Genomic DNA, 16,109 nt, shown 5'->3' on the forward strand with positions numbered 1-16,109 from the left:
TTTTGAGACGAAGTCTTGTTCTGTCACCCAGGCTGGAAGTGCAGTGCCGCGGTCTTGGCTCACTGCAACTTTCTGCCTCCCAGGTTCAAGCGATTCTCCTGCCTCAGTTTCCCAAGTAGCTGGGATTACAGGTAGGCGCCACCACACCTGGCTAATTTTTGTATTTTTAATAGAGACAGGGTTTCGCCATGTTGGCCAGGCTGGTCTCAAACTCCTGACCTCAAGTGATCCACCTGCCTCAGCCTCCCAAAGTGCTGGGACTACAGGTATGAGCCACCGCACCTGGCCCCTCTTGAGCTTTCTTAGTGATTGCCTGTTACAAACCACCCTTGAGCCTCTCCCGCAGGCCCGAGCCACTCCATAAGGACACAGGAGGGGCTTGTTCACCGTCTAATCCTGTGGCAGGTACAGGTGGGGGTGGATACTGGAGACCCTGGGCGAACCAGGGACACCTCTGGAACCCAGTTGAACTGCCTGGCCCCTTGGTATGCACATCCCACCTTACTGCTCAGTGCCCAGGCCACTCGCCTTGTGGGTGAAGTTCCTGCCCTGATGCCTCATGCTATTTTTAGCCCAAGTAAGACCATAATTTTCCACTCCTGGCCCCAGACCATTGTCCAGCAGTGATGTGGGGGAACCTGCCTGTCCTCAAAATATCTCCTATTACCCTCCAGTACTCCCTGCCCCCTTCACACCTCCCTAACCTGACATCACTTCCTGGGCTGTTGACTCATGAAGGCCACTGTGAAAGGGCACGTGAGTTGCCCATCCACTGAGCGGACCCCAGGGATTAGCCAGCCCAGCTGCAGACTCAAGGCCAGAGATGGGCAGGGCTGAGCCCAAGGTCATTCAGCAGGTCAGCGTGGCGCCTGGATGTAAGCAAGTGCCTTGGTGATGATCCTGCTGTCACTCACACTGCCCAGCTCTTCCTGCCCAGGGTGACAGGGATGGAGCCATAGAGCTGAGGCCAGGGACAGGGCAGGGATGGGAGGAAGGGGAGGGTAGAGAGTTGAGTGTCAGGGAATAAATGTCTGCTGATGTGCCTGCAGCAGCTGTTCTCAATAAACTGCATGACATCAGGGCAGGGTCCCTGGCCCACAAGGGCCTCTGCCCTGGGTGGCAGGTGTCCCAGGGCCCAGAAGGATAGGGGAACCCCAGGGTACATTCCCACTTTCACCCCCTGAGGTTAGAAGAGGCCCTAAGCAACATGTTATCCACACACGGTTGCTCCAGGTCAAGCCACCAAAGCTACCTCTCTGCCACCCTTGTCATGGCAGATTTGGGCTGCTCTGTTTAGAATCAGGCACATGAGGGAGGGAAGTCGTGTATTGAGCCATGTCCCACGCACCCTGTGGGACCCTCTCATCTATGTTATATGGTGGATGCTTCACAGAAACCCTGGGAAGTAGACGTTATGATCCTATTTAGCAGATGAGGAAACAGGAGAAGGGCGTGAGAAGTGAGGGCTTGCTCCAGGTTATCCAGGCCGTCAGGGTGAGTCAGAGTGAGTCCAGGTTCACCTGATGGCCAGAATCATGCCCTTTCTAGTGCCCCACGATGCTCACAGCCCTGCAGGGCAGAAGGGTCTATAAGTGGCCCCTCGCATGATTCAAGATGACAGAAGCAGTGTAGCAAGGATGTGAGAACACAGATGCTCCACCCAGACCACCTCAGTGTCAATATTGTCCCCACTTTCCTGGTTGGAGTCTCTTGGGCAAGTTACCTAATCTTGCAGCACCTCAGTTTTCCCATTTCTAAAGTGAGCAGATACCTTCCACGCAGGGTGTTGAGGGGCTTCCCTACATTATTATGCACAAAGTCCTCCTCACAGTACCCGGTGTGTGGTCAGCATTTATATGCCTGGCACCAGGCCGGGGGCTATGGAGGCAAATCAGCGGGGCCCTGCCCTCACGGAGTTGACATCACTTAGTACGTAACCACATTGGGATACATGTTTTGAAGGAGAGGACAGTGTGGCCAGTGAGCAACAGTGGGCCATATGTCTCCAGGGAACCCCCGTGGGTGTGGGAGGAGGGAAGCAGGTCTGTCCTGGGGGAATGTGTGGGACCACCTCTGCCCTGCCTGGCAGTAAGTGGATTTCAGGACCATAGGCCTGTGCTGTTTACAGAACCTTGTCCAGGTGCCCAACTGTGGGAGGGCAGCATGCAGAGGAGGAAGAGGGGCCCCCTAATAGCAAGTTTCAGGAACTTGCCACTTCAGGCTAGAGAGCTCGCACCCTCCCACGGCAGCAGGGTAGCCATTTCTTCCTGTCTGGGGTGTCCACCATGGTGCTCTGCAGCCACCTCTCACTTCATTAAGAGTCCAGAGATCTAGGAGCAGAGGGCTGGTCTGGAGCTGGGCAAGGGCAGGCAGCAAATGGGGAGTTTTTGCTGTGTGACCTAAGGCCACTTGCCTGCCTTCTCTGGACTGTACTCTAGGGCCTGGAGACCTGTTCCCCTGTTCCAATTTCCCCACCCCCACCTCAGTGAAGGCACAACCAACAGCTGCTCCCAAGGCATTTCCAAGACCCTCCAGGCCCCCAGTTCTGAGGACTAGGGTGGAGGCAGTGTTTCTCCCCAGCATCAAGTGACCAGAGAAGTGAAGTGACCCCACTGCTGCCACACAGAGCCACACAGTGCGATGTCTGGAGCTCCTGCCTCCTGCAAGGTGGAGAGTGGGGCTTGGCCAGGAGTGACCAGACTACAGGGTGAGGGGTGTGCTTGTGGGGGTGAAGGGTTGGGGTGAGAATTGAGCCCGAGTCAAACTCATCCTCCTCTGCCCTGATGCACTGTGCAACTTGGGGGAGTCACTGCCCCTGTCTGGGCCTCGCTTTCCCCATCTTCGATAGGACTTGGCTCTGCCTGGCCACTCCTGCTCCAATGGGGGAATTCCTGGGCTTGCCTCTGTCTTGGCTCCAGCTCAGGTGTCAGTCTCAGCCCTGTCCCAGCCAAGAACAATGGGCCAGGCAGGGCCAGTCACCCCCTGTCCCTGGGGGCTCCACCCACGACCCTGGACTATTTTCAGCCCTTGCAGATGGAGTCAGAAGCGGATTTTCCACTCCCAGTACAATGACTGCCCTGGACCATTGTCCAGCAGTGACACGGGGGACCCGCCTGCCCCAAAATATCTCCTGCCCCTAGTTTCCAAGCCTCTCTGCCCTGCTCCTCACCTCCTGGCCCTGCTCCTTACCTCCCCACCCTGATGTCATTTCCTGGGGCTGTTAACTCCTGAAGGCCATTGTGAAACATCACATGAGACTCCTGGGAGACACAACCAGTTGGAATGAGTTTTCCCTCCTGGCAGGGACTCCAGGGATTGTTTGGCTGCTTAGTGGGACTGGTGGCCCAGAGAGGGCTGTGCCTTACCCAGTCACACAGCAGTCAGTGTGGAGCCTAGACGTAAGCCCAGGGCGCTTTGGCAGCTCCCACTGCCTCAGCCAAATTCATTAGCTCCAGTCTGTGCCTCCTGGAACTGAGAGCTCACCACTGAGCTTCCCGGAATGGGCACCTGGGGCAGCAGCCCAAGTGGTGTGGGTGGAGAGGTGCAGCTCAGGCCCTGACCTTGGAGTGAACCCAGTGCAGGGGCCTGACCTTATACCCCTTCTCCCCATTGAGTCCCATTTTTACCAAATGTGGCTGTTAGGAACTGAATGTTTGTGTCCCCCACCCCACAAATCCATATGTCAAAATCCCAACTGCCAAGGCGATGGCATTAGAAGGTGGGGCCTTTGGGAGGTAACCAGGTCCTAAGGGTGCAGCCCTCATTAATGGGTTTAGTGCCCTTACAGAATGGACCCCAGAGAGCTCCTCACCCTCTTTCCACCACGTGAGGATATAATGAGAAGTTGTCAGTCTGCAACCTGGAAGAGGTCCCTCACCAGATCCCAACCATGCTGGCACCCCGATCTTAGACTTCCAGTCTTCAGAATGGTGAGAAATAAATGTCTCTTGTTTCTAATCCACCCAGTCGGTGGCATTTTGTTATAGCAGCCCACACTGACTGTGACTGAACTCAGGGTGACAGAGCAGCAGCTCTGGGGCAAAGGGGAGGGTGGGGGCCACAGGGCAGCTGATGCAGGAGCAGGGTTCTGGCCCAGTTCAGCCATCACCAATTCTGGGACTGCAAATTCAGTTTCTTCATCTGGAAAATTGAACTGGTAATACCAATACCTCTTTTCCCGGTTTACTAGACAGCAACAATGCAGTGAGGCACAAACACGCAACTGTTTGATTTTCCTCCCATCCATGCTCCCTGCTCAGTGACGTGTGATTTTCCTTTCCCATCCATAAACTGCGCATTTGGCAAACTCCAAATTTTTGAGTCACTTTTGGGTAACAAAGTCAGGTTTAAGATTTCCATTGCCTGCTTAATTGAACGCTCACCTGTCCTCTTCCCCCATGCTGTGAGGACTTTCCTCACTCCTCTTCTGGGTCCCTCTCTTCTCTAGGTGTTGGGGCAGGGTGGGGAGGAAAGGGACCAATGTGTCTTTCCTGGTGATGCTACAGCCCTCTCTTGCTGACCTTGCTTCCTGGGCCATCAGTGCCCCCTGCACAGAACTCTCCAAACACCAGTCCACATCTTTGTAAAAATAGTCTCTCCGCTAAGCTATCCCAAAATGACCTGATTAGAGTGTGCAACATCTTTCCTGCTGGGACTCTGACTGACACCCTGGTCTCCCTGAGTGATTTTCCTGCACATCCTGCTGGGGGTGTGGAAGCCTGTCGCCCTCCCACCCCATACCCCACTCTTGGCTGAGATCTCACAGCTGCAAAGATGTCTTTGAATCCGTGGAGCCCAGGTTCAGCGTGTAGAGTGAGGTGGGGTGTGTAGAGACCTGGGGTAAGGAACCCTGAGAAGGCGTCTTACCCCATTGTTTCCAGGTTTCTTTAGAAAGTGGGCTCTTTTACCCCATGTGTCCTCAGATTTATGTCCTGGAACCAAATTCCAAATCAGCAGCCACATGAAAAGTCCCCTCCTCTCTGGCGTGGAATTAAACTGTTAGACCTGCCTTTGTGACCAAAGCAATTGTAAAATGTGGGGGAGGAAATTGAAAGCCTGCCACCTTAGTCCACACAGCGTGTGCTGTCTCTGTGTGTGTGCACGTGTGTTTATGTGTGTGTTGAATGATCACATCTGTTCAAGGGAGGATGGTGAGGGGTGAGGGGCAGTCCTGGCAGGTACCAAGGGGACACTCAGAGACAGAAGGGCTGCAGATAGGCAGCCAGGCCAGAGGGGGGCAACAAGGGGCTGCCAGGAGTCAGACTAAACCCCGGAGGTGGAAGTGGAATGGCAGGAAGAGATGGGAATAGAGAGAGGGTCTGGCTGCCAGCTCTGTGGCACCCCCTCTCCTTCCCTCCCTCCCACTCTAACTCCCTCTCCCTCCCCACTCCCCATCACCCTCCCCTTTTGCTCCCTGTCCCCAGAATCCTTGGGAGCAAAGGGAGGCGGACAGGGACAGTCCACTCTGTGCTCTGCCCTGTCTGTTTAGTCTACGGAGGGCCCCAGGTTGGTTGGTGCTGCTCTGCTTCCCCCTGGTGGCCAAAGCTGGCAGCAGCGGCAGGAAACGGAGACTGGGATCCAGACCTTCACCTATGGGGTGATAAGAAAATGATCTGGCTGCAGCCAGGCTGTTGAGTGTGAGGGTCCGGGGGGGAGAGCTGACGATTGAAACAGAGAACACAATTTGCATACAGTGACTTGCCAACGTGCCCTGACTTGCCAACAAGGTGACAGTGCCTGACCCAAACCGTGATGTCTGTCTCCTGCACCCCAGCCAGGGGTAGAGATCATTCCCTGCCGAGCAATCCCTTTTCCTGTGGAAGACCACTCTTCACAGGGTCCTGGGCCTCCCCAGCTCAGCCTCAGGGACACAGCACATCTGCTTAGGGCAGCCATGGAAGGACATGGAAGGGTGTAACCATGCCCTTTCCAAAGAATGGGCACCCCAACTCCCTCTTCTACCCCACTCCAGTAACCCCATCCTCACCAGAGACCCCCGCCCTCCGCACGCCCCTAGAAGTCCTTGTCTTCTTACAGGACAGCCTCCAAAACTGCACTCCATGCCCCGGAGAAGTGTGACTATCACAGCCGGTTCTCCCAGGAACTCCATCTGGGAAGAAGTTGGGGTTCATCTACCACACCCGAGATGCCTGTAATTTGGATCCCACCAACATGTCCGTAGGTAAGATGTATCTGACTCCTGTGGAAGTCATGTGGAAAGGGAGGCCTGGGTTCGGGGTCCTTGGGTGGATCCAGAAGCAGAGGTAAGCTGGGAAGCCTCAGCCAGCCTCCTGAGCCGTCCTCTCAGATCTCTGCACACCTCTCACCCACAAGCTTTTACTCCACATAAACCCAGATGCCCTCATTCATGGCACAGAAAGCACACAAACTCTGGAGTCAGAGGGACTTGCGTTTGAATCCCAGCTCTGCCACTCATCAATCAGGCGACCTTGGGTACCTGTTTTCTCATCATAAACAAAGGGGGTAACCGGCCGGGCATGGCAGCTCACACCTGTAATCCCAGCACTTTGGGAGATTGAGGCGGGTAGATCACTTGAGCTCAGGAATTTGAGACCAGCCTGGCCAACATGGTGAAACCCCGTCTCTACCAAAATACAAAAATTAGCTGGGAATGGTGGCACGTGCCTGTAATCCCAGCTACCCGGGAGGCTGAGGCAGGAGAATTCCTTGAACCCGGGAGGTGGGAGGCAGAGGTTGCAGTGAGCCCAGATTGCACCACTGCACTGCAGCCTGGGCAACAGAGCGAGACTCCGTCTCAAATTAAAAAAAAAAAAAAAAAAGAGGGGGATGGTAACCATACTCACATCATAGTTTATTTATGCTGTTTCTCCTTGCTAGAATGAAAGTTCCCAAAAGGCAGGGATCTCTGTTTTGGTCACTGCTTTATCCTCCGTGCCCATCAGTGCCTGGCACATTCCTTTCCTTTGCAAAGGAAATAAATTATTTTACAAGTTTCACAATGGCCCTTTGAGGCAGGAACCTTATTATCATCCACTCATTCATTCATTTATTCAACAAATATTTAGTAAGTACCTACCATGTGCCAGGTACTGCTCTGTGTAGTGCCCGTAAATCATCACCGGGAGGCGGAGCTTGCAGTGAGCCAAGATTACGCCATTGCACTCCAGCCTGGGCGACAGAGCGAGACTTCGTCTCAAAAAAAAAAAAAAAAAGACAAAGACAGCCAGGTGTGGTGGCTCACGCCTGTAATCCTAGCCCTTTGGGATGCCGAGGCAGGCAGATTGCCTGAGCTCAGGAATTTGAGACCAGCCTGGGCAGCATGCTGAAACCTTGTCTATACTAAAATACAAAAGAAATTAGCTGGGCGTGGTGGCAGGCACCTGCAGTCCCAGCCACTCGGGAGGTTGAGACAGAAGAATTGCTCGAACCCAAGAGGCAGAGGTTGCACTGAGCCGAGATCATGCCACTGCACTCCAGCCTGGGAGACACAGCGAGACTCTGTCTCTAAAAAAAAAAAAAAAAAAGACAAAGATGATGCCCTTGAGCTTACATTCTAGTGGGGGGAGAGAGATAATAAGCAGTGAACATAATAGAATGTAAATTATATGGTGTGTTAAAAGGTGACAAGCTCTGTAGGAGGCAAAAAACAATAGGAAGAGGGATTGTGAGGACAGGAAGGTTGCAATTTTAAATAGGGTGGTTGGGTGAAAAGGGGCCATTTGGGCAAATACTTGAAGGAGGTGTGGGAGTTAGCTAAATGGAAAAGAGCTCCCAGAAAGAGGGACCAGTAAGTGCAAAGCCCTAGGGCCTGTGGCTGGCATGGAGTGGGCCTGGAGGAGAGGAGAGGAGGCCAGAGGTCGGGGGAGATCTGGCAGGACATTAAATGAGAAGGGAAGCCATGCAAGGTCTGAGGAGGGGACAGAATCTGACTTACATTTTAGAAGGATCGGTCTGTCTGCTGTGCTGAGAATAGACCACAGTTGGGCAAGGTCAGAAGTAGTGACAACAGGGAGGAGCTGTTGCAGAAATCCAGGTGAGAGCTCAGTCTGAGGACTGGGACCAGGTGGTAGCCATGAAGGTGAGGAGAAGTGGACCAAGGCCAGACGTATTCTGAAGGAAGAGCGAACAGGATTCTCTATGGATTGGATGGAAGGAGGTGGTAAAAGAAGAGGGGGTGCAGAGGATGCCTACAATGTTTTGTAGACAGTGACCCTGAGATCTAGAGAAGATGTAGTGTGAGGCCACACAGCTAGTCGGTGGGTGGGGGTGGAGGAGAGGAGGATGGGACCGGGGTGGCGGGAAGGTCCTCAGGTCTAGGACAGCATCTGGGAGAGGATAGGGGGAAGGACTCTGCCATAGCTGGTCACAAACCAGCCCCAGGGCAACTGAGCATCGATTTGATCAATGGCTTTTTCCTCTTCCCTTGAATTCCCCTATGATGGCCTTTTAATTGGGTCCATTTGTTCCAAGGCCATGGGCTGAGCTGAGCAGATGCCAGATGATATGCCTATTATTAAATAGATTAGGAAATGGCCCTACATCTTGGGCTGCCAGAAAAACCAGAATGACTGAACAGTGTCCCTGAGGAGTAACACGTGTATTGTGGAATACTGGATGTTTTGCAGAATCCCTTCCAGGCACCTTGCCTTTCCCATGCTGTCCCGGCATCTACAGAGTCCTTCTGACTTCCTTGCTCACCTGAAATGTGTCTCCTCCTCCAAGATTCACTTCAAATCCCCTCCTCGGTGAAGGAGCTGAAGGAGCGCGCTAATCACCACCCCTCCCCTCAGCCTGCCTGAGCTCCTGCCACAGAGAACTCACATCTGCCTGGCAAGAGATCCAACCCGAATTGGAGGGTCTGCCCTAGGGGACACTGTCCAAGTCAGGGTTGTCCAGGGAACAGGATTACCCAAAGAATATTTAAATAACAATCCCACTTCAGTTAAAAAAAAAAAAAGATGTCTCCATTTCCTGAGCTCGAGTCAAAAAGGGTGGCTGGGAGGCAGCAGAGAAGAGGAGTGAGTGTAAATTCCGTGTGATGGGAATGAGTGGCAATTTAAATTCGACTGGAGAAAAAGAAAACTTTCATGTCAGTATCAAACTTAGACCATTTTTAAAAATCCATTTCTTCCATTTTAGACATTATATATTGGTTTCCTTTTGTGAAATGAGGCTTTAGTTCTCTTCCTTCTCTCATTCTCCCACTGCAATTTTTGATTAAATATTCAGTGCTTCTATTTTTATGACGTCAAAAGTATTGCTCACAGTGACATCTTAGGGCATTCTATGTTTATATTTTCTTTCTTGCATAACTTTTTGTTTTTCCTGGAGTTAATAACTGCCTCACTGTACATTCCTAAGAAAGACATATTCTAAGGACAAAGAGAACGAACTCTAAAGAAATCTGAAGCAGTCTCTGTAATCATATTGCAAGTACAGTTAACCCTGAACATCATGGGCTTGAACTGCATGGGTCTACATATATGCAGAGTTTCTTCTGCCTCTGCCACCCCAGAGATAGCAAGACCAATCCCCACCTTCCACCTTTTCCTCAGCCTACTCAGTGTGAAGATGAGAGGGATGAAGAACTTCACGATGATCCACCTCCACTTAATGAGCAGTAAACATATTTTCTCTTCCTCATGTTTTCTTAATAACATTTTCTTTTCTCTAGCTTAATTTATTATAAGACTATAGTATATGATACATGCAACATACAAAATATGTGTTAATCAACTATTTATATTTTCGGTAAGGCTTTGATCAACAGTAGAATATTGCTAGTTAGGTTTTGGGGGAGTCAAAAGTTATATGTGGATTTTCAACTGCATGAGGGGTTGACATCCCTAACCCCTGCGTTGTTCAAGGGTCAACTTTAATACGATTGATGGTGTTAGTTTGAAACTATTACATATAGTAGGATATAATGAAAATGTAATTATGTTAATGTCACTGGAAACCAAAATTTTCAACATAAGAGAAAAGAGATACGAATATAAAATCAAAGAAGAAAAAACTACTATCAGTATAGTCTTGGATTTGGAAACATCTGTATAAACTCATGATGCCTTTTTCTCTTTAAAAAGTATTTCCTATTTCTAACTTCTAAAAAGGCCTGGAAACAATAACTAGCCCAGTGATACTGAGCACCTCTAGTACCCGCTTCAAAGGCTCTAAATGTATTTCCTATTAAAAGGAACAAGGGCTTCTTGGAGAAATGGCTGATTCCGGGTTTGTGGCAGGAAATGCATAAGATGGGTTCAGAATATTGTGTCATACAAAAAGCAAGTTGGCTCACGCTTGTAATCCCAGCACTTTGGGAGGCCAAGGCGGGCGGATCACGAGGTCAGGAGATCGAGACCACGGTGAAACCCCGTCTCTACTAAAAATACAAAAAAAAAAATTAGCCGGGCATGGTGGCGGGCGCCTGTAGTCCCAGCTACTCGGAGAGGCTGAGGCAGGAGAATGGCGTGAACCCGGGAGGCGGAGCTTGCAGTGAGCTGAGATCGCGCCACTGCACTCCAGCCTGGGTGACAGAGCGAGACTCCGTCTCAAAAAAAAAAAAAAAGCAAGTTGTCGGCACTACTAATGTTGTTTTTAAAGGACATAAAAACCAACTTGAGGACTGTGCTGCACAAAGGTGGGGTATTTTTAAGTATCAAAAAGAATAATGCCTACAATGGAATGAAACATACAAATCTGAAACTCGTGTTTCAATCTATGAGTTTACAATGACACTAAGAGCAAACAAACAAGCAAACGTGTAGGTCTGTTCTGTAGGTTGGTAGCTTATCAATGTATTATTCTGAAAGGCAGGTTAAAAGGAAAAGAATCTGTCTTTCCTATACAAACTGTATTTCAGAGTAACCAAATAGACACTGAGGAAAATTCTTCTTTACTGAACTCCAGCCAATAAATGAAGAAGGTATCACAGAATTAAATGTCATCATTTTGCATGCCCTAATCGATTAATGCCTGTAGGCCTGGGGTGTCCAATGTGGCAGCCACTACCCACAAGTGCCTACTGAACATTTGAAATGTGGCTTATCTGAATTGATATGTGGTATAAGTGTAAAATACACACTAGATTTTTGAAGACAATACAGAAAAGAAAGATTGTAAAATATGTTGGTTTTTATATAATATTTTTGATATAACAGATAAAATATTATTTAAATTAATCTCAGTATTTCTGATTACTTTTTTAATGTGCTTACTTTAACATTAAAAAATATACCTATGCTTTGCTTTCTATTTTTTTTGGGGTCATGTCCTCTCCTGACCGTTCCCCCGCGCTAAAAGGTTGGTCAGCCCTAGATGGAGTCTCCCTCTGTCCCCTAGTCCGGAGTGCAGTGGCACGATCTCTCCCGGGTTCAAGCAATTTTTCTGCCTCAGCCTCCCGTGTAGCTGGGACTACAGGCGTGTGCCACCACACCCAGCTAATTTTTACACTTGATCTTAGCCAAAAGGCCGAGAAGCGATACACCCAGCTAATTTTTGTTTGTTTGATTTTTGGTGTTTGTTGTTGTTGTTGTTGTTGTTGTTGTTGTTGTTTTGATTTAGAGTCTTGCTCTTGTCATCGAGGCTGGAGTGCACTGGTGCAATCTAGGCTCACCACAACTTCCACTTTCTGAGTTCAAGTGATTCTCCTGCCTCAGCCTCCTGAGTAGCTGGGACTACAGGCGTGTGTCACCATGCCCAGCTAGTTTTTGTATAATTTTCAGTGGAGACAAGGTTTCACTATGTTGGCCAGGCTGATCTTGAACTCCTGATCTTGTGATCCGCCTGCCTTGGCCTCCAAAGTGCTGGGATTACAGGTGTGAGCCACCGCGCCTGGCTATTTTATTCTGTTTTTTTAGAGACAGGGTCTCACTATGTTGCCCAGGCTGCTCTTGAACTCCTGGGCTCAAGCGATCCTCCTGCCTTGGCCTCTAAGTGCTGGAATTACAGGCATGAGCCACCATGCCTGGCCCTGAAGTTTTCTTAAAGGTCTTTCTACATAAAAACTCCCCTGTTCTGTTTTAACAACCATGGTTTATTTAACCAGTTCCCTATGAATAGACAGGTCATTTCCAATATTTCAGTATTGATATGTTGATTTCTTAAAGAGCTGAAATAAATGAAAACACCAACTTTTTCTTCATTAGAACATAGTTTAAACTATGTACTAAACAATGTCTGCTTGAATCTCAGATTTAGTAAATCTGTTTTAAAATGGACAGGGATCTGTTGGTACCAAGTGAAAGAATTGCCCCACTCCCAAGGGTTGACTCACATTAACTTGGCTTTTTTTAAATTTTATTTTATTTTATTTTATTTTATTTTATTTTTATTATTTTATTTTATTTTATTCTATTTTGCAATGGAGTTTCGCTCTTGTTGCCCAGGCTAGAGTGCAATGGCGCAGTCTCAGCTCACTGCAGCCTCCGCCTTCTGGTTTCAAGCGATTCTCTAGCCTCAGCCTCCCCAGTAGCTGGGATTACAGGCACCAGCCACCACGCCTGGCTAATTTTTTGTGTGTGTTTTCAGTAGAGACGGGGTTTCGCCATGTTGGCCAGGCTGTTCTTGAACTCCTGGCCTCAGGTGACCCGCCTACCTCGGCCTCCTAAAGTGCTGGGATTACAGGCGTGAGCCACCGTGCCCAGCCTAACTTGGCTTTTTGTTCCTTGTGTTGATTTCATTACCCTCTCAGTGTCCCTACAGTCCCAAGGGCAGCAGACAGTGTTGCAGAGGTCACAGGGCTCCACAGGTAGTGTGAGCAGCAGATCTCTGTGGACTATCACCTCCTCTGACATAGGCATTATGCTCCTTTTAATGCCGCCAGAAAGTATGTTAACATTTATAGCCAAGAGTGGTGGCTCACGCTTGTAATCCCAGCACCTTGGGAACCCGAAGCAGGTGGATCACAAGGTCAGGAGTTCAAGATCAGCCTGGCCAACATGGTGAAACCCCGTCTCTGCTAAAAATACAAAAAATTAGCCGGGCGTGGTGGAATGCTCCTGTAATCCCAGCTACTCGGGAGGCTGAGGCAGGAGAATTGCTTGAACCCAGGAGGCGGAGGTTGCAGTGAGCCAAGATCGTGCCATTGCACTCCAGCCTGGGCGACAGAGAAAGACTCCATTTTGAAAATAAATAAATAAATAAATAAACAAACATTTGTACCAGGAGCAGCTCTGGTGGGCATGGGTCTGGTAGGAGGGAGCTAAATGGAGTGTCCCATCAGTGTGCTTAGAGGCAAGAGAGGAATCCAGAGCCCTGACTAAGAGCTGCCAGGGCAGGATTCCTGGCTCATGAATTTGTGAATCAACACTTGGTTGGGCAGCCGGAATGTGGTGGGAATGAGAAAGAGGCAAATTCCAGGAAGAGGTTCTCCTGTTCAGAACAAGGGCTAGCCATGGCTGGTGGACTGACAGGGCAAAGGGGAGTCATGTGGGGGCTCCTGGACCTCAGGAAGGAGGCTGGGGTCTTAGGACTACGGCTGGGGCTAAAAGAGCAGCCCCGGCCCTGAGAAGAGGCCACAGGGACACCAAGGCCAGGGGCTGACAGGGGGAGGGGGATATCTAAGAAGTTGTTGGAAATGCCAGATATGGCTCATTCAGTGCGGGATCTTGCTGGGCACCTGCCAGCTGCTAAGGCTTCTGAGGCCATGGCTGAAGCTGGGAGGGAGAGGAACAGGAGGAGGCAAATTAGCTGCCGGATACAGTTTAACCAAGGGCTCCTTGACCTCTCTTGGGGCCAGTGGGGATGGGGCCTGGCTCCCAGGCCCAGCTCTGAGCCTGTGGCCTCCCTCCTTCTTCCAGGCCCATCTTCCCTTGGCCTCAGTGACATGGCACTGAACTGCTCCTTTTCTTACTGCTCTGGCTGCCCCCCTACAGTTCCACTCCTGGGCATCTCTTCCCTCCTTTAACTGATGGCTCCATCTTAAAGAGAGTAGAAGTGACTTCACCCACCCTATGGCCTAGAGGCCCAAACATGAAGCTCCTGGGCAACAGGATTTGGTTTTATTAAAGAGCTGCCAAGTTCCTCTGCCTTGGTGTGAGTATGGGGATCAGGCCGCCTGGCTAAGCTGGTCAGAGGGAGCATTTCCAGAGGTCAGAGCACAGTCTCCATGGAAACCAGGGCTCTGCATACCCAGGAGGACCCAGGGACAGCAGGAGGACCAGTGAGAAAGATGGAGTGCTGAGGAGAGGACACTGGGGTGCAGGCAGGGCCATCAGGTTGAAACCCACCCCCACTTCCCCAACTCCTACACAGAGTCCCTCCTCCACCCAGCTTGGAGAACCAGAGCTCAGCCTACAGGGAACAGACAGGACTCGTTTCGTCCTGCAGCAGATGCTGTGCCTCCTACGCCCCTCCTGGGCCTCAGGAAGGGGGCTGGGGGTTATAGGGCTATGGCTGGGGCTGAAAGAGCAGCCCCAGCCCTGAGAGGAGGCCACAGAGACACCAAGGCTGGGGATTGCCTGTGCCACTTAGCACTCTCATCCCCACACCTCTGCAGCTTCTCACTGTGGGACCCTGGGTTTCTGCCCTGGGGTTTCTCTGGCCTTTGGAGCACACTTGGCCAGAAGTGCCAGAAAGTTTGAGGATCAGCCTTTAACCAATGACAGCTAGAGTTGGTGACCAACTGCTCCACTTTCCTTGCCTTTTGGGTGGGACCTCCCTGTGGGAGGTTCTGCGCAGTCTCCCACAGGTTCCCCACAGGACTGACCCACAGAGATGACCTGCTCGGCAGCCACCATGGCTTGCTTCTTTTCCCTGGATCACCTCTGAAATAAATGATTTGTACTTAAATGTTTGCCCCAGGCCGGGCGCGGTGGCTCACGCTTGTAATCCCAGCACTTTGGGAGGCCGAGGCGGGCGGATCACGAGGTCAAGAGATCGAGACCACGGTGAAACCCCGTCTCTACTAAAAAAAAATACAAAAAATTAGCCGGGCGTGGTGGCGGGCGCCTGTAGTCCCAGCTACTCGGAGAGGCTGAGGCAGGAGAATGGCGTGAACCCGGGAGGCGGAGCTTGCAGTGAGCCGAGATCGCGTCACTGCACTCCAGCCTGGGTGACAGAGCGAGACTCCGTCTCGCTGTGACAACAACAAAAAAAAATGTTTGCCCCAGGATCAGCTTCTGGAGGAACCCAGACTGAGAATCCCCTCTCTCTCCCTCACATTCGCATCCAATCTGCCTGATTCTGCTGATTCTACCTCCTTAAAAAGCCCTCAAGGCCAGGTGTGGTGGCTCACGCCTGTAATGCCACCACTCTGGGAAGCTGAGGTGGGAGGATCACTTGAGCCCAGGAGTTCAAGACCAGCCTGGGCAACACGGCAAAAGCCTCTCTCTACCAAAAAAAAAAAAAAAAAAAAAAAAAAATTAGCCAGCCATGGTGGCATGCATCTGTAGTCCCAGCTACTTCTCGGGAGGCTGAGGTGGGAGGATCACTGGAGCCTGGAAGGCAGAGGTTGCAGTGAGCAGAGACTGTGACACTGCACTCCAGCCTGGGCAACAGAGCCAGACCTCCATCTCAAAAAAAAAAGAAAGTTCTCAAATCCACCTTCCAATCATCTCCCATATATCACCCCTCCTCCATCCCCACTGCCCTGGCCACCTGCCTGGACTACTGGCCCAGCCTCCTCACCAACCCACTGCCTCTGCACAGCAGCCAGCATAAGTCAGCTTTCTAAAACACAACTCTGGGCATCTCCCCAGCTCCCACCCTGCTTAAATCCTACCATGGTTCCCATTGCCCTCAAGATAAACCAAGCTTCCCAGCCTGGCATCAAGACCCTGAAATGGCTGGTCCCTGCCCTCTCTACAGCTCTCTTATGCCACTCCCCTCTTCCACTGGACTCTCCAGTAGGGCTGAACGTCTTGAGGTTCTCAGAGTTGGCAATGATCAACCCCACCTCCTGGTCTTCACAAGCTGTCCCCTCTTGCAAACAGGAACATCTTCCTCCTACTTTACCCAAACAACTCTAGTTGTTCTTGAACACAGCCTAAGACACAACTTGTGCCTTAACCACCCCTGTTCTCCCTGCTCTAGGGCTGGGCGGGCTGGGGGTCCCTCAGTGCTCCTAGGTATCTTCATGTCTCTCTGGCCCAATGCCCACCAGGTTCTGGTCTGTTCTCCTCCACACT

Source organism: Hylobates moloch, unplaced genomic scaffold, assembly GCF_009828535.3.
Source record: "Hylobates moloch isolate HMO894 unplaced genomic scaffold, HMol_V3 SCAFFOLD_11, whole genome shotgun sequence".
Lineage (NCBI taxonomy): Eukaryota > Metazoa > Chordata > Mammalia > Primates > Hylobatidae > Hylobates > Hylobates moloch.